Source organism: Gorilla gorilla, chromosome 17 (genome assembly GCF_029281585.2).
Source record: "Gorilla gorilla gorilla isolate KB3781 chromosome 17, NHGRI_mGorGor1-v2.1_pri, whole genome shotgun sequence".
Taxonomy (NCBI): Eukaryota; Metazoa; Chordata; class Mammalia; order Primates; family Hominidae; genus Gorilla; species Gorilla gorilla.
Genome location: NC_073241.2, coordinates 87771788 through 87790098, shown reverse-complemented (window position 1 = coordinate 87790098; position 18311 = coordinate 87771788). Strand labels below are relative to the sequence as shown.

General features: G+C 44.5%; 1 long non-coding RNA gene and 1 other non-coding gene across 2 annotated transcripts; both read right to left on the bottom strand.

The window, feature by feature from the left end:
* Positions 1–7923: 7923 nt before the first annotated feature.
* Positions 7924–13294, bottom strand: LOC129528291 (uncharacterized). The gene is made up of 3 exons (XR_008673528.2): positions 12864–13294; positions 9657–9888; positions 7924–8383 (listed from the first exon to the last, which is right to left on the bottom strand). It is a non-coding gene; the product is annotated as an uncharacterized lncRNA (long non-coding RNA).
* On the bottom strand, positions 8025–8133 carry MIR122 (microRNA mir-122). Its single transcript, NR_106392.1, has one exon. It is a non-coding gene; the product is annotated as a microRNA mir-122 (primary transcript).
* Positions 13295–18311: the final 5017 nt, after the last annotated feature.

Genomic DNA, 18311 nt, shown 5'->3' with positions numbered 1-18311 from the left:
CTTGCCCCAAACCCGGGAGATGCATTCAGAAACCCCCTCCCTCTGCACGGGGGAGCTTTTCTCTTTTGCCTGATAAACATTCCGCTCTTAAAGCACGCCCTGTGTGTCTGTGTCTTCGATTTCCTTGGCATGAGACAACCAACCTCGGGTATTACCCCAGACAAACGATGCTGCTTCAGTTGCAGGGGGTTCGACCGAGCCCATTTCACTGCCGGGAATAAAACAGACGCGTGAGGGCAGCCACTAGGGACCCTGCTCGCTGTAGGGGGAGTGTGGCATTTTGCTTAAGATTTCAGAATGTGGCCTAAGGGAGGAAACTTCTAGAGGTGCACAGAGAGCATCCTGGTGAAACCAGCTCAGGTATGAAGAACAGAGGCATCACAAGGTATCAGCCAGTGGAAGGCGCCCCAAGAGGGCCTGCCACACAGATAGAAAGCTTAGCATGGTTTAGGCGAATGGACTGCTGTTGCTTAAAATCAGAGCTCCTCAGCCTTCAGAGGGTGGAGGACCCTCTTGCAAATTGAGTAACGGCTCTGGACCCACCCCCTAGAAAAGTGCACCTGTGCATGAAATGTCATTGTCCATTTCAGGGGTTTGAAGAATCATCCTGAGGATTTTTCAGGCAGAGAAATGGCAGCATTTCAGGCAGGTATCTGGCATGAGAAATGCACAGGGCAGCTGTTGAGACAATTAAGGACAAGGTGTTTGGCAGGAAACAAGGCCAGCTGGTGACAGAGACAGCCAGCCACATAATTGTTAACAGGATGGATATTGGCTAAAATGAAATATTGATTAACAATAATATGGTCCAATGACTGGGGACATAGCCTGGAGACATGCAAAAATTCCTGCCGTTTCCAACCATTCATGTATCCAACAAATATTGTGATTGACACTGTTCTGTGAGCTGGGGATACAGCAACATCCTTGTCCTCTTATGTCTGACCTACTAGTGTAGACACAGAAAATAGACTAAGAAGTGACGTCAGGAGGCAAAAAGTGCTGCAAAGATGGGGAAGGCTTCTCTGAAAAGAAAACTTTGAATAGAAACATGACTGAAGTGGCATGCATATATCTGGGAAAACGGTCCAGATAACGGGAACAGCAAGTACGAAGGTCCTGAGGCAGGAATGCACTCTGCATGTTTGAGGAACTGCAGGGATGAGGGTGGCATGGGGTGAACAAGAGGAACAGCAGGAGGTGAGGTCTGTCTCAGAGGATGAAGGGACCCTTCAATTTTATTCCCAGTGAGCTGGGAACCATTAAAAGATTTTGAGCAGGAGAGTGACATAATCTAATTTAGGTTTTAAAAATGGGCTCCAGTGGCTCATGCCTGTAATCCCAGGCCTTTGGAAGGCTGAGGCAGGAGGATTGCTTGAGGCCAGGAGTTCAAGACTAGCCTGGGCAACACAGTGAGACCCCATCTATAAAAAAAATCAAAACACTGACCAGGCGTGGTGTTGAGCCTGTAATCCTAGCTACTCGGGAGGCTAGGATTTCATAAGAAGAAACTGAAAGGACACCAAAAGGAGGCAGGCAGAGGCCATGAGGCAGCAGGGGCCATGGACCCCAGGATTAGCAGAGGACACGAGTAGGCAGCAGCAGAGTGAGCAGCAATAGTCGGCAAGGATGGAGGCAGCTAGGGTAGCAGAAAGAACAGAGAAATGGAGCAAATGAATCACCATCGCGGTGGAGGCCAGCTTGATTGCTGCAGTCTTGGGGTGACCAGATGCCCTCATCTCTAACGTGCTCCTGAATCCTGACTGCCTATGCATTTTCCACAAGGTCCTGCCTTATGACTATTTGTGAGTTTCTATGTGATTACTCTCCCCCTGCCATGTGGCCCCTTCCGAAAAGCTTACCCCAGCTCAGTGCCTTGTACATAGCAGGTGTTTAAGAAATACTGTCATGAGAATGAATTATTTGAGATAATCTAAGAAAAAAATTGCCTCTTGCAAACAAAATTTCCTAATATACCATCCGCATTTGGGGGTGGCTATTTGGAGCTCCTTCTTTGGGGACACGTACAGCTCCTGTGTCCATGTTTCACCCAACCCAGCAATATTAGCCACTAATTGCTGAGCGGAGGCCCCATATGAGATATCCTGAACTTATGCAGAGACCAGAAAAATCTCAGGCACAGATTGTCAGTGCTCATGAGAGGGACTAGAAATTTAGAAAAATAGTAGCTGGCACATCCAAACGAATGGGAGATCACCTCTGACTTCTTTGTATCCAGTTGCAATTGGAAGCCAAGCCAAAAAACAGAACAGGATGTGCCACAGGGAAGACAGGCAGCCCTGAGAAACGGGAAGGACTTTAATTAGCTCTTGACTGCGCTAAATGTGCCAAAAAGTGAAAAGGAAGAGACTTGTTCTCTGGGTAGAACAAGATTAGTTCTTATCTGGTGTATTTAATGGGTCAATAGACACTCAACGGAACAATCACTTCCACTCCTTTCCCTCTCACCTCAAGCCTTTAAAAATGTACTTTGGCCAGGCATGGTGGCTCACAACTGTAATCTCAGCACTTTGGGAGGCTGAGATGGGCAGATCACTTAAGCCCAGGAGTTCAAGACAAGCCTAGACAACACGGTGAGACCCTGTCTCTACAAAAAAATTAAAAATTAGTCAGACTTGAGGTGCATGCCCGTGGTCCCAGCTACTTAGGAGGCTGAGGTAAGAGGATCGCTTGAGCCCGAATTAGGTCAAGGTCACAGTGAGCCAAGATCGTACCACTGCACTCCAGCCTGGGCAACAGAGCGAAACCTTGTCTCAAAAAATAAAGCACTTTATCAGAATTAAAGCTGGATTTTGCTATCAGGGAAAGCCCTTTATTCAATCCGTCTGGAATACTTGGGGAGCAGGCCTAAAACCCTTTTGAACCATTGATGTCATGGTGTGCGGGGGCCTAGCCTAGTACCGAGGGCAGTCTCCCAAGGAAAGTATAGCCTCAGGCTCAAAGGTAAATAGGAGAATGCTCACTTCAGCCCCAGCTGCAGGTCAGCATTGGCTTTTCCCTGGTTGAAAGAAAGAAAAAGAAGAGACAGTCCCAGTCAAATGAAACATTAAAGGCATCTTACCCAGCTCCTTTTAAAAATTAAAATTCTTCACATACATGTGCGTTAACACACAGACACACAAACCTGCCCCCAGTCACTTGCCAAATAGTACAACGTGCTTCTTTTATTTAAAAGGTGATCTTTTTCTTTGGTGTTTGGCTGCATTTCTGAGAGAGAAAAGTCCCTACCAAATAAATTCCAGATTCATAGCTCAGTTGCTGTCTGGAGGGAAATGCTGGGGAATGCTTTAGAAACTTGAATGTAACTCAAGCTCTGTCAAAGTGAAAACTTTTACACTTTGCTAGCCAAGGTCACAACGTTCTCCTTCATTGGAGGGCTGCCAGGGTCACCACAAGTGCCAGAGTGCTCACCTCTTAGTATTAGTCATGCCTTTCTCACAAACCATGGACGGTGTTTTCTTCCTTTGGGCCCCATGGTACACCCCATACCTACTTCAAAGAACCTGCAGCTCAACCCAGCCATGACTCATTTGCCTGTGTGTGTCCTCACTGAGCTGGAAGCAACTAGGTTCTGGGGAGAGCATCACCTCTGTGAATTGTCAGTGACTAGCATGATGCCTGGCACTCAGTAGGAACGCACAGTTGAATGTTGATTGAGTAAATGAATGCGTGCAGGGGTGAATGCGAGAGTCTGACTCATTTTTGCATCCTATGCACAGTGTTTAGATATCCTAAGTGCATATTTGTGTCACATCTTTTTTCCAGAGCACATTGGGAAGCACTTGGCTCCCTAAATTAAGGGAGGAATTGTGATCAGGCCCTTTAGGATCCTCAGTAGCCATCTACATTTTTGTGAGCTTGCATTTGCTTTGTAATTCTCCCTTTTCTTCCTTTTAGAAACTTGGATATCAAAGAGAAGAAAGCAGATGCCCCCATTCTGCTACCTCTTCACAAGGCCTGGGGGCTTCCGCCACAGATTTATACTGAGCGGCTTTCCTGAGCCTGTCCCAAAGGAAGGGAAACTGAGGAGCAGTGAGGTGACCTTGGAGGAGGCTTTTTGTGAGGCAGCAATGGAGGAAACAGCATTAACCCAGCCTGCATTTTGAAGAACAACCAGCTAACATTTCTCCCAGATCCTTGGAGAAATTAAAATTCTCCACAACATTCCTGGAAAGTGTACCATCCACTCCCAGTCCCTCAACAGATGCTGAGCTGCTCATTATGCTGGCAAGTGGCAAAGTGAAAGCAGGAAGACATTGGGAGACAATGCTATGACAGCGTTGTCTCCCAAAACAAAGAAACGCCTTTTATCCATAACTTGTTGGAAGTTGAATCACCAAAATAAACCAGAAGGAATGTTTTCCCAACAGTAACAAAAAGGATCATAACATCAAAGACTCAGTGTTTCTTCACCTGGAAAGAAAACAAGGGCATAAGTAGAGCCTCTTGGTACTCTGTCTCTGCCTCTGTGCCGGCATCTAGTACGTGGAGGCATACATGTCTTTGTTTAAGCCTCTGTGCAACTCCTACGTTGAGAATAGCTCAGGGAAAGGACCTGACCTCATTCTTCTTTGGATCCCCAGATCCCAGTAGAACACCTGGCACATAGAAACATACAACACATGTCTGCTCAGGGAATGGCTGATGAGGCAGGGGAGGGGACTGTGAATGTGGACCTGTGTAGTAAATTCTAGAAGATCTAGGCTTCGATTTCCTCATCAGAACAAAGAGTAGACTGCTTTCCAGTTCTAGCATTCCTTTGTCTTCTGATTCAATGAAGTATTGAATCAGAAAATATAGGTTTAAGAAGAGTTCATAAAAATATGTAGATAAGCCATCGATACATGCTAACTGCTATGTTATTTCACAAAACTTCCTCTGGGGCTGGATAGAACACTGGACAGGCTGCAAGTGGCAACTTTCACATTCAAAGTACACATTGTACTAAGATGAAAGGATTCATCAGGACTCCATGGTGTGATCCACAAAGCAAAGCTAGACTCAAGTGGCTTGTCTCCCGGGGAAGAAAACATGTCAAGGTGACTGTGTTCTCTGCTGCCTCCCCAGCATGAGTGTGATTTTTAACTGCATGTCCAAGTGAACCCTTTCATCTTGCAAACCATATTCAGAGTCAGTAGCTGTCCCCAGGAATGCTTTATTGGAAATGACGGGCAGTAATCATCCTGGGGAGGGAAGGGGAGATAAAAGCTGGTCTGGGAAGATGCCATCATCAGAGATTTGGAGCAGCAGGATTGTAATTAGAGGTAGAAAGGGGAGAGGGAAGCTTTGCCTTCTATGTGTGTTCCTTAGAGATCTACAGAAATGACAGGTCTCCAATCCTGAATGCAAAACGAATCCAGGCAGCAATCATAATAAGCCATTAAATGAGCCAACCTAGCAGAAAAGACACAGAATGCTATTCACTTGGCTCCCTGTTTAATTCCACCTGAGAAAAATCTCAGGGTGAGTGGGAGTGAAAAGGAGCATGGAAGACCCAGTCCTCACATTGTCCCCGAGTCTGGGAACAGTTCAGAACCTCAAGACTCTGGGTCATTTGGTGCCACATCAGGTGGCTGGGTCATGTAGATGGCTGCTTGGTGTTGGGACAGTTTGTCTACCCTCTTCCTGACCCCAAAGCTACCGCTTAGATGTTCCTTCTCTTTCATTTCATGATTACAGGGTTTTGCAATTTTCAGCTTTCTCTGCACAATGAACACTCACAAGGAGACATTCTTATATGGCTCATCCCTCTCTAATTTACAGGTTTTCCCTCAGAATCCACTGACAAAGCAGATGGGGAGATGAGGATATTGATCGCATACTGGCATGATTAACCCAGCTTCTACACAGATTCGACTGTGAAGCATGAGATTTCACAAAATAACTAGGCCAAAGGAGGCTGCAGGTACAGGACAGAACTTTAGACTTAAGAGATCCATGTTGAGTTGTGGTTGGAGGACCAGATGATTCCAGAACCCTTTAGACTCTGTTTGTCAAACCCATCATCTTTGCCCCATGTTGTATGGATCAAATGAAATGGTGTGTGATATGGTTTGGCTGAGTCCCCATCCAGATCTCGGCTTCAATTGTATCGCCCAGAATTCCCATGTGCTGTGGGAGGGACCCAGGGAAAGGTAATTGAATCATGGGGGTCAGTCTTTCCCTTGCTATTCTCATGATAGTGAATAAATCTCACGAGATCTGATGGGTTTATCAGGGGTTTCCACTTTGGCTTTTTCCTCATTTTCTATTGCTGCTGCCACGTAAGAAGTGCCTTTCATCCCCCGCCATGATTCTGAGGTCTCCCTAGCCATGTGGAACTATAAATCCAATTAAACCTCTTTTTCTTCCCAGTCTCCGGTATGTCTTTGTCAGCAGCATGAAAACAGACTAATACAGTGTGCATGAGCGTGATCTGTATAACAGTAGAGCCCTCTATTAATGCCTGTTCAATTAGAGCCCTTGCCAAAAAAATACACACAAAAAGGAATGTCAGTGTCTCAATTATTTCAGGGAGTCTGATTCTCCTTTTGACAGTAGATGGTGCCAGGAGGGAAGAAATGAGAGGTGGTAAGAGATGCAGGGCAGGCAGGGGTGCTCCTCTTCTTCTTTGGACAGAGGCTTCTCATGACCTTGAAGCCTTTGTAGTGTATCATAAATGTGTGGGCTGCATTCAGGTGAGGCTTTCCAGCAAGGGACTCAGAATTATTTCGCAAAGTTTTGCTCATTTGGCTCCCGTTTGGAACAATTACAATGGTCCCGAAATATAATGCGAGCCAGTGAATGCCCATCTCTGGAAATAACATCAGACACATTTAATTTAAAAGTGTCTTCAATGCCTAGGACAGTGTCAGGCACACGGTAGTCTCTACACATATTTATTTCATAAGTGAATGGTTGAATGGTTGAATTTGTTTCTGATGGTTGATCTAACCCTGTCTATTTGATTAAACATGTACTACTTCATTTAACCAAGCCTGGGGAGGGAAGCTTTAGTCTGGCACAAACGAAACCTACTCCTGACTTTAGACACCTCTCAGAGACAGAATGGGTTCCAAACCAGAGCACCTGGCTGGGCCAGCTGTCCTAGAAACTGCATGGGTCCCAGATTTGCTATGGCAGCTCACACATGCTTCATAAACAATTTTCTGATGGTAATTCACTGATGCAAGAGGAAGAAAGACCTAGTGTACGAATTCAGTAATCAGCCTAGTAATTGATTGAAATCAGTAGAAATCAAACATATTCTAGAATTTCTGAAAGGTCAGTGAAACCATGTGTAAGTTTATCAGAAAGTTGGATTTTTTAACGACGAAAAGAGAAGGACCCACACACCTTAATTTTGTACCTATAAGCTTGCGGTCTGCATAACATAGATTTAGCCCAGTCTTAGCCTTCTGCATCTAACACTTTCCTAACTATTCATTTTAACTCTATAAGCATGGGTTGAATGATTACCTGGTGCCTGGCCTTGTGTTGGGGGCTCTGAGGAACTCTGCAATCTTTTTATTTTCATTTTTTGAGACAGGATCTTGCTCTGTCACACAGGCTGGAGTGCAGTGGTACCATCACAGCTCACTACAGCCTCAACCTCATGGGCTCAATTGATCCTCCCACCTCAGCCTCTCAAGTAGCTGAGATTACAGGCACATGCCACCATGCCTGGCTAATTTTTGTAGTTTTTGTAGAGACACGGTTTCACCATGCTGCCCAGGCTGGACTTGAACTCCTGAGCTCAAGTGATCCGCCTGCCTTGGCCTCCCAAAGTGCTGGGATTTCAGGCGTGAGCCACCGTGTCTGGTCTGCAAACTTTTTATTGACTTGGGAAAACAAGAAAATTAATCACCAGCTAAGGTATGTAACAACAGCATGTGAGAGGCAGGGTTCAGCTAATCATACTGGTTATGAGTGCAAAAGAACCAGACTTTATTCAGTAAGTACACAAGATTGGGAACACTGATATCAGATGAACCTTCTTGCTCAAAGCAAACGATGCCAAGACATTTATCGAGGGAAGGATTGCCTAGCAGTAGCTATTTAGTGTGATAATGGCGTTTGATAGTTTAGACACAAACACCATTGTCACACTCCACAGCTCTGCTAAGGAAACTCTGTAGCCACGAAGGTGTTAACTTCACCTCCACATTCCACCATTGTCACTGGTAATAGGGGAACCTTGTCAGCTCCACATATTGTGACCTGAGCAGAGAAAAGAAGCATCACGGGTGCAAGCATCTTGAGCAATGGGAAGAGCTGAAGACTCGCAGATGAAAGGCTTCTGTGTTCTGGAACAGTAGAGTAGTAGAGGGGTCCACTGCCTGTGTTCCACTGCCACCTAGCAAACCCCTTCTGCAAAAATTTCCTGTGAAAACAGACAGGAACTCTGTTTGCAACAATTTTCTAAAATGGCTGAGAGAGAAAGAATCTCTAGAGGGAATAGATTTCTGGAAATAAATACTTATTGGAAGACCACATTATAAATGAGAATAATCTGGCCGAATGAATGGATACTCTCCAACTCTCACCTCCTCACCTACTTCCCAATCCATCATCAGTAAATGTGATCAATTCTGCAGTCTAGGAAAATTAAAATTATTTTATATGGGGATACAGCAGTTAGATGTGTTGTGATCTACTCTCCGTGGCATCTATTGGATATAAAGGCATCCAGTCTTGCTCAAATGTTCAATCTTCTTGACCACAGCCATTTTCCACCATGGCGGTGGGTGGGAGATGAGGGGAGAGAAGAAAGGGAGGAAGATGGAGAGAGAGGAAATGAGTCCATTTTTAGTTCATGATACTCATTTTCTAGCAAAAAGGGAGCTCTGAATAAATCCCTACAGGATTTACTTGGCTTTCCTGTTAAAGATGGTTTATAATTGTTATGTGAACTCCTGCCCACCATGGAGAATGAGAGGAAATAAAGCATTTTACCTACTCCTTCTTTTCCTGCAAATGCTGAAAAGGGAAAGGGTTGGGAGCCAGTTATTTTTTCCCCAGGATAACTGAGTTGTTAACATCCGACCAGAGTCTTGCTTTAGCCCTAAAACCGGCCCATCTTTAACAACTGAAAATGAACCCTTCTGTATTTTTCAGAAAAAAAAAATGCGCCTTATTCTCATGTAGATCATGAAATCATCCTCTTCAAGCTAGACTTGCAGTGATTATCCCCCTGCAAAAGCTGAAAGTCGTTCTGCTCCCATGGGGTTGGAGTGTTGAAGTTGCCTCTTTTTTTCTTTCCCTTTTTCACTTTGTGGATTCGTTATCTTCCCCTAAGTAACTGATTTCCTTTGGTTCCTGTCTGTGGCCCTGGCTTTCTTTCATGAAATGTGGTCATTTGCAAGGCAGCAGGGCCGTGCCAGTGCTAGACATACTCTTTTAGGTGGGACTCACCTCCTGGGCGGTTTTCCATGACTCAGAGAGAATGACTACGAACCCTAGAACTGTTCTAGGTGGCCCCAGTCACTGCCACAAACCCCCAGCACTCTGGGTGTGGCCAGCAGTGGACACAGGCATGTGGTGGCCCATCTTGTCCTTCCCTTTCCCTACAGCTCCTCCTAACACAGTAGCCAGGCTTGTCCTGCTTAGTCTTTGCTGAGGGACCTAGAACAGAAATCCCCACCTCCTGGTCATACCAGGGCTATCGCTGACCATCCACAGGAGGCTCTAGAAGTCTCTTAGCTCTGCTGGGAAGAAACAGTGAGAGGTGAACAATTCACTGATTAAAAGGGTCCCCGGAGGATGCGCTTGGAGCGCTCTATCCTGGGCAAGGGCTTGGGCCCATTTCACTTCTCAGGGCTCCATAGCAGTATCTGAGCATCCTCCACTTCTCCATGGGGGCTCTGTTGGCTTTTGGCTTTGAATAATCTGCAAAATACAGAAAAGGGAAGGAACAGATGGAAGATGAAAAGAGATGAGGAAGTTAATGCATTACAGGTAAATCTTACCAACTCCCCACCCCCCAAATCAACCTTTACAGGTGAATCTTACCAACTCCCCCCACCCCAAATCAACCTCGATTTCTATGGCCCAGAAATCTATCTCCAGGAAAATGTCAAAAATTTGTAGAAAGATTTACCTATAAGGTTGCTCATAGTGGCATTGTTTATAAGGGTAAACATTGGAAACAACCTAAATGTCCAGCTATAGGAGAAGAGTAATATATTTATGATAGACCATAATTATTTAAATTGATTCTGTAGAAAAGTCTGGTAGACTTGGAAATTCAAGATATGTTATTGAATTAAAAAACAGTTTATAAAACAATATACACAGTATGAGTCCCTTTCTGTGAAAAAATGCATACATGCCTGAGGCCAAAACATCAAATGTTAACCATGGTTATCTTTCAGTAGAGAAATTATGGTTTCTTTTCATTTTCTCCTTTTGTGTGCATTTGTTAATTTATGATTCATATGGCACTTTTTTAATGAGAAAAATGAGGATTTAAAAATTTTTAAGCAATTTTCTTTCTGGACTCTCAATACAAATTCCTTCTTGCAAAATACTCTTCTGAAATTGGGAAGGTTGGAACCCATCCTGCTCATATACAACTTGTCACAAGCATGAAAAGTTAGTGCTGTGCTGAGTGGCAGGCCTCAGGCTAATTTTTTAGCAAATTGTTAGTGAAATACTTTATTATGCAGTACAATAATTTTATGGTATTATTGCATCAATCACTAAACACATATTGAGTGCCAATCATTTTCTGTCTTGTGAGCAATTTTTAAACATTGCTAAAATGGCCATCATCTTTTATTAATACTTTGTTTCTGCAGAAGTGGTTAAACTGTCAATTTACAAAGCAGTTTAAACAAACAAGCAGAAGGTTTTCTTTTTTTTTAAAAAAAAAAGTCATCCAATAATATATCGCTAGTAAAATAAATTAAAAGTGGTTAATGCCAGGATCCACTTTTGAATATTTTAAACATTCATATAATCATTTCTCATTCTGCAGTTTTTTAATGTTCTAGTATTTTCAGACTTATTAACAGCTGAACTTAAATAGTACGAGCTAATAACAAATAGAAACATTATACACTGGTTGGGAAGTATTAACACGTTATTTCCTTTGAAAAAATAATGCTTAAGGCAAAGATGTTGGATATTAAGCAGGGTGACTCGTCCAAATGCCAGCACAATTTTCTACAGTGTGGAAAAGGCCTTGAGGGATTCTGTTTAGCTTCCCTGGGCCCGATCCCATCCACATAAATCTCCCACCATCTCTCTTTATGCCTTACTTCCTGAGATCTCCCTGAAAAAAGTTGAGTGCTAGCCATTCCTGAATGGCAGTCTATTAACACTAAATTTCTCCTGGAGTCTCAGCTACTCAGGAGTCTTAGGCAGGAGGATCTCTTGAGCCCAGTTGTTTGAGATCCCATTTCTAAAGAAAACACACACACGAAATTTCTGTGTGCTGTCATCTTCCTGCACTCGTCTTCCCAACCGTGATGAAATCTCTAGGCATCTCTAGCTGCTGTGGCCAATTCAGAATGCAGCTTTCCCACTGAATCCGTGAGTATGAAAAACAGGCTAGAGTTGGTTTGCTCCTCTTTTAATGCCCTGCATTTCTTTTCATAAGTGAGAAAAAAAGCTCATTAAGGAGGAAGCCTTTACAAAGCCAGACCCTCCAGCAAATTCACCACTCTGTACGCATTCTGTATGCACCACAGCTCCCAGCATGACGTCTTAGATTCACAAGTACCAGGAATATCGCAACACTCACTTTCTCAGGTCAGATCTGGGCACGAGCAGCTTGTCTTTGCTTTAATATGTTGTTCCCAGGGGCTGAGAGCATTCTAGGGCCAACCCCATAGGGGTTTGGGTGCTTTGGGGACTGTGAAGTGTCACCTTGCTGCAAACCTAACCCATCAGTACCAAAAAAAACAATTTCTTAAAAAGTGAAAGATAAATGGAGATGCTTTTTACTCTGAATCCACGTTTACTGCCATTTAAAATAGATGTGTTAAATGCATCCATTTGATTCTTTTAGGCTGTTAGTCTACATGACAAAGGAAGTTGGTATTATGCTTCTGAGTCTTGTCATTTTGAAAGTGCATGGAAATTTTAAAATAGAATGTTCTTGTCAACAGGGAGCAAAGCAGCATTTCTTTCCTCATTGAAATCCATCTAGAAGGGAAATCTGGAAAGTTCCCTATTCATGCACCTATAATCGCCTGTGTTTCTCACCAACCAGTGGTGAAGAAGGAATCACTGGGTACATTTTTAGCCAAGTTGGGGCCTCCATGGACTCTTTTTAAAGAGAATTGCTGAGGCTTGGGGATTCCTAAGGAACTGTCTCATTTCTGCGCAGGTGTCCAGCTATTTTTAGTGCTGTTGAGGGAACAATATGACCTGGACAGAGGCATGCCAAAGGAACGACTCTAATGCCGGCATTTTGTTTGAAGGTTTGGTGTTATTGCTGAATCAGGCCATCGTAAAAACAAGAACTGGCTTAATGTCCAGCCACTCCAAGGGCAGAAATAAAACCCCACACCGTCCCTGAGCCCTCAGCTCCTCCCCAGCCTCATCCTCTCTCCCTCTGCAGGGTGATCATTTCTTTTCCTCCTTAAGCCATTTTGTTATTTTTCTTTAAACGGAAACCACCTGTTACTCTCTCTAAAGAAAGTCTCCAGTTTTCCTCAAGCTTTCTGAGGAAACAGAATAAACATGGAAGACAAAGTTATGGTGTGTTCAACACCTCCTGTTTGTCAGGCGCTGGGTGGCATCTTTTTCAACACCGGAGTCAGCAGCCTCCCGTCATTTCTCGGTCAGCGGCCACCCCAAAGAACAGCCTGATCACTCAGGGGGGTCGGCAGGCGCCGGGGGAGAGCCGCACTTACCCCCAGTCAGCTCCGGTCCTCTCAGTCCAAGGCCCTTCCTGTGGCAGGCAGGATGGCGCCTTCCACAGCTTCTGTGGCTTTAGGCCTCTTCCCTCTCCCTTTATGGGATCCAGGGTTTAAAAGTAAACAATTCTTTCTCTTTCTGATAAGTCGCATTATTTATCGATTCAGTGGGGGAGGGAGGGCACGACCTTAGGCCAGTAAGTCAGCACCACCTTTGGTCAAACACGCTCAGCAAGATTGGAAAGTCCATTCCTCTGCTGAGTGGGGGTGTGCGGCCAGCAGGCAGCCATGGAGGCCACCGAGGCAGAGAAGACAGGTCACCTAGTGAATACATCTTCCCCTCAGAACCCCAGCTTCCAACCAGTTTAACGTTCCTCACGGGAAGATTGCCATGTATGACCTGGTCACCTCCCCAGATTTCTAGAGACAAAAGAGTCACCGGTCACAGGAGCCTACTAAGTTCAATAGATCCTTGGCTCATGCTACGTAGAGCTCTTGACCAACATTTGGAAGCCAATCTCATTCTCCTCTTGAACTGGTCATTTCTGACGTAGTTAACCATGCATTCCTTTGTTCACGCCAACAATTATGTATGAAGCTCCTCCTTATCTGCTAAGCTCTGGTAATGCCACGGGGACCAAGACAAACAGAGCCCACAGTCAGGCAGTGAAGCAAGCAACAGGCAAGCCGCGCGGACAGCAGAGGAGGCTGCCGCTCGGCCTAGCTGTATTCTGTTGTCGGCTATTATTATTGGTTTTTATTTTTTATTTACTTTTTTTTTGAAATGGAGTCTCGCTCAGTTGCCCGGGCTGGAGTGCAGTGGCGTGATCTTGGCTCACTGCAACCTCCGCCTCCCGGATTCAAGCGATTCTCCTGCCTCAGCCTCCCGGGTAGCTGGGACTACAGGTGCCCGCCACCACGCCCGGCTAATTTTTGTATTTTTAGTAGAGAAGGGGTTTCACCATGTTGACTAGGCTGGTCCCAAACTCCTGACCTCAGGTGATCCTCCCGCCTTGGCCTCCCAAAGTGCTGGGATTACAGGCATGAGCCACCAGACCCATCCGCCAGCGATTATTTTTAATGTCTCTGATTATTTCTTTTCCTTCTCAGGTCATTTTGTTATTTTGTTTTTCTTTCTTTCTTTTCCTTCCTTCCTTCCATTCCTTCCTTCCTTCCTTCCCTCCCTCCCTCCTTTCTTTTCTTTTCTTTCTTTCTTTCTTTCTTTCTTTCTTTCTTTCTTTCTTTCTTTCTGTCTTTCTTTCTGTCTTTCTTTCAACTTTCTCAATCTGTCTCTTTCTCTCTCTCTCTCTCTCTCTCTCATTCCTTCCTTCCTTTCCTTTCTTTTCTTTTCTTTTTTTTTTTTTTTGAGGCAGGGTCTCACTCTGTCACCCAGGCTGGAGTGCAGTGACATGATCACAGCTCACTGCAGCCTCGACCTTCTGGGCTCAAGGGATCCCCCTGCCTCAGTCTCCCCAGTAGCTGGGATACAGGTGCCCACACCTGGCTAATTTTTGTACTTTTTTGTAGAGATAAGGTTTCACCACATTGCTATTTTGCCTTCTTATTCTTTAAAAGGAAACTCCTCGTTGCTCTCTCTAGTAAACACAAATGCAAGCTGAAGTGAGGTCTGTTCATTCCAGTTGATGATGATCTGAGGAGCTGGGTGGCCTTAATTTCACTAGCAGGTATTGTCATCCTGCTAGTGTCATGCTTCCTGTTAGTTGTCATATTTCTTTTCAGGTAAAAATGAAAAAATATACTAATGGCCTTTTTTTTTCTTGTCAAAGAGCTGAACTCAAGAAATGGGCCCAGTGAGTGGGCACCACTGTTTGTTCCTGGCATGCTCCCTAGGGTCCTCGGGGGACTAAGTTCCTTCAGGTTGCCTATGACTACCTGAGAGATCCTGCACACTTGGCCCTACAGAAGACAGGGCCCTCCCACAGGGCTGAGGGACTGGCCTTCAGTTCCTATGGGAAGAGCCCAAACTGTGCACCCCGAGGCGAGAAAAACATCCCGAGGGCCCTCTGGAAATCGCCAAAGCCCTGTGCTCCGCAGCGTCGGTGGATAAATATGGTGTCAATGGGATTTTTTTTATGGTCACATTTCTGGCTCTGCAGTGTTGGCACCGTCTTTGCAAACTTGCTGTGCACTTTTAAAGTTGCTTCTCCTGATTTCAGCCATCCTAATTCTGAAAAGAAATTCTGAAAAGTGCACAGCGCTTTTTTTCAGCCTGGGCACTAGAATAAGACTCTGGGAAAGAAAGAAAAAAATGACTTTTCATTTTTTAAGAAATAAAGGTGAGTGCCTTTTTAAAGAAGAAAAAACTGTTGTTTTTTCTCCTTTAAAGTGAAACAGATTCCTCAGGGCTCCCCGTTGTCCTGCCCTTTGAAAGAAAGACGTTCTTTTTTTTTTTTTTTTTTAATTATACTTTAAGTTTTAGGGTACATGTGCACATTGTGCAGGTTAGTTACATATGTATACATGTGCCATGCTGGTGCGCTGCACCCACTAACTCGTCATCTAGCATTAGGTATATCTCCCAATGCTATCCCTCCCCCCTCCCCCCACCCCACAACAGTCCCCAGAGTGTGATATTCCCCTTCCTGTGTCCATGTGATCTCATTGTTCAATTCCCACCAAAGACGTTCTTTCAAAGGGCAGGATAAACCCCTCCCACCCCCAGGCCTCGTCCCACATTTTCCAGGTCACTTTCATCAGCATTTTTGCTGAGATAGTTTTCCCTTCATTTAGAAAACCAGGATGAAGACACATGTTCAGCTTTCAGATGATTTTCTTTACATTCCTAGCCACGGTACTTGCAAGGATTCTGAATTTCAGAGACAGGATGAATGTTTATCAAACTTTTGGCAAATCACACAACTCTACCTCAGCTGCCTATGAAAGTGATTTTTTGGCCAGGCACAGTGGCTCACACCTATAATCCCAGCACTTTGGTAGGCCGAGGTGGGCGGATTGATTGAGCTCAGGAGTTTGAGACCAGCCTGAGCAACATAGCGAGGTCCTGTCTCTACAAAAGCTACAAAAATTAGCTGGACATGGTGGCATGTACCTGTAGTCCCAGCTACTTGGGAGGCTGAGGCAGGAGGATTGCTTGAGCCTGGGAGGTGGGGGTTGCAGTAAGCCGAGATCGTGCCACTGCACTGCAGCCTGGGCACTAGAATAAGACTCTGTCCATGACTTTTTATTTTTTAAGAAATAAAGATGAGTGCCTTTTTAAAAAATAAGGTAGATGTGAATCTTGGAAGGTTGAAGTTTAATTTAGAATGTCTCAATCCCTAATGTGTACATTCAGATACAGGCTGCAAAATTGGGCTTCACCAACAGTGAAAAACAAAATCAGGTAACTTTCCACTAGCTGCAGCTGGAAGCAGGCGCCAGTCATTGTGGGTGATTCGCTCCATGGTTTTCTCATCTTCCTGCCATGAGCTGCAGGCTTTGTTAAATGGGAAAAAAAAAAAAAAAAGTGATCAGTTCCAATGAAGAATGCCAAACTTTTGCCATGAGGAATGCTGAAGTTTGGGGACTGGGGATCCTGGGTCTCATTCAAGACTCTTTGTCATTTGGATTTTTGCCTTTGGACAAAAATAACTTCATATTTCTGAGGCTTTAGTTTCCTCTCTGTGTAGTAAAGCTGAGAATACTTGCTTGTCATTTGCTCTCAAACCTTAAGTGAAACAGGAGATGAATTCATCTTTAATCATGACTAGCTCAAGAGACTGAGGCAAGAGGGTCCCTTGAGCTCAGGAGTTTGAGTCCAGCCTGGACAACATAGCGAGGCCACTGTCTCTAAAAATAAGAAAATAGAAAAAAACAAAGTTAGATATAGAGAAATGACAAAGGGTATGGACTGTACGGACTAACTGGTTATTTACCAGTAAAGAGAACAAAGGATCCTAATTTGCCATGTGCAGGGACCATGCCAAGCCCAGTGGGGCTGGAAGGAAGCTGGGTTGCTGCAGCCTCAGATTTGTTATTAAGAGAATCAAAATCACTTTCAACTCAATGTCACAAGCCAGGACCCAAGTGAAAACAGAGTGTTGACAGCGAGTCTTGGTTTCATCTCTGATTCACACATGCATCACCTTCTCCCACAAAAGTTCCTCTTCTTATGGCTGGAGACAGGCTCAGAACACTGGTGGTGCATAGGGGCAGGGGCTTGACTGCAGTGATCATGGGAGAGAGTCATCATATGAATGAGCGGTGCCCACTCTCAGAAGGCAGTTGAAAATAAATTGTGCACATGGTGATATTTCTCCCCTAAACACTTCAGCACACATCCCCAAAGAATTTAGGAGTATTCTACTTAACCTGAGTACCATTATCAGAGCTAAGTTTACAGTAATTCTCTAATAGCACTATTTAGCTTATTTCCTTTTTCTTTCTTTTTTTGCCTTGAGACAGAGTCTCGCTCTGTCACCTAGGCTGGAGTGCAGTGGCGCGATCTTGGCTCACCGCAACCTCTTCCTCCAGGTTCAAGTGATTCTCCTGCCTCAACCTCCTGAGTATCTGGGATTACAGGTGCACACCACCATGCCTGGCTAATTTTTGTTTTTTTTAGTAGAGACAGGGTTTCCCCATGTTGACCAGGCTGGTCTCGAACTCCTGGCCTCAAGTGATCCACCTGCCTTGGCCTCCTAAAGTGCTGGGATTACAGGTGTGAACCACCATGCTCGGTCCATTGAACTTAGTTTCAAATTTCCCAATTATCCCCCAATTCTCTTTAATAGCAGTTTTTTTTTAAACCTAGGATTTAGTCAAAATTTGTGCTTGCATTTGTTTTTTTCTTTCCTCATTTTTTTAATTGACAAAATTTATCTAGATGCTCTCTGGCATTCTGTCAAATGTTATTCTTCTGTCATAGTTTTTCCAGAGATTGGCCACTGCCCTTGGATTTCTAATGAGCGAAGGCCTAGAATGCAGGCCCGTGGACCTTCCACCTCGCCTCCCTCTCTCCACGGCCTGCCGCTTCTAAGGATGAGCAAATAATCTCAGAGTGAACCTTCTTTAAACACTAAGCAAGAATCTCCAACGAGTCCTCATTCCTCATTCTTTCATTCATAGAAGGACTATTTGTTGGGGGCCACCATGTCCGAGGTGTCTGATATCTATTCTAGATACCGGGTGTACAGCAGCAAAACTAACAAGAAACACAACCAGACTAAAATGCCTTCCCTCCTAGAGCTCACATCCAGAAGAAGCGGACAATCAATCCACAAAATAAAGAAAAGCAGAGAAGCAGATAGCGAGGTTTGGGGAAAGACTCCAGATAGTGTGATTAAGCAAGTCCCCATGGAAGGAGGATTTGAGAAGAAAGGAGAGAAGGTTAAAAAATAAACTGGCCAGGTGCGGTGGCTCATGCCTATAATCCCAGCACTTTGGGAGGCTGAGATGGGCAGATCATTTGTGGTCAGGATTTTGAGACCA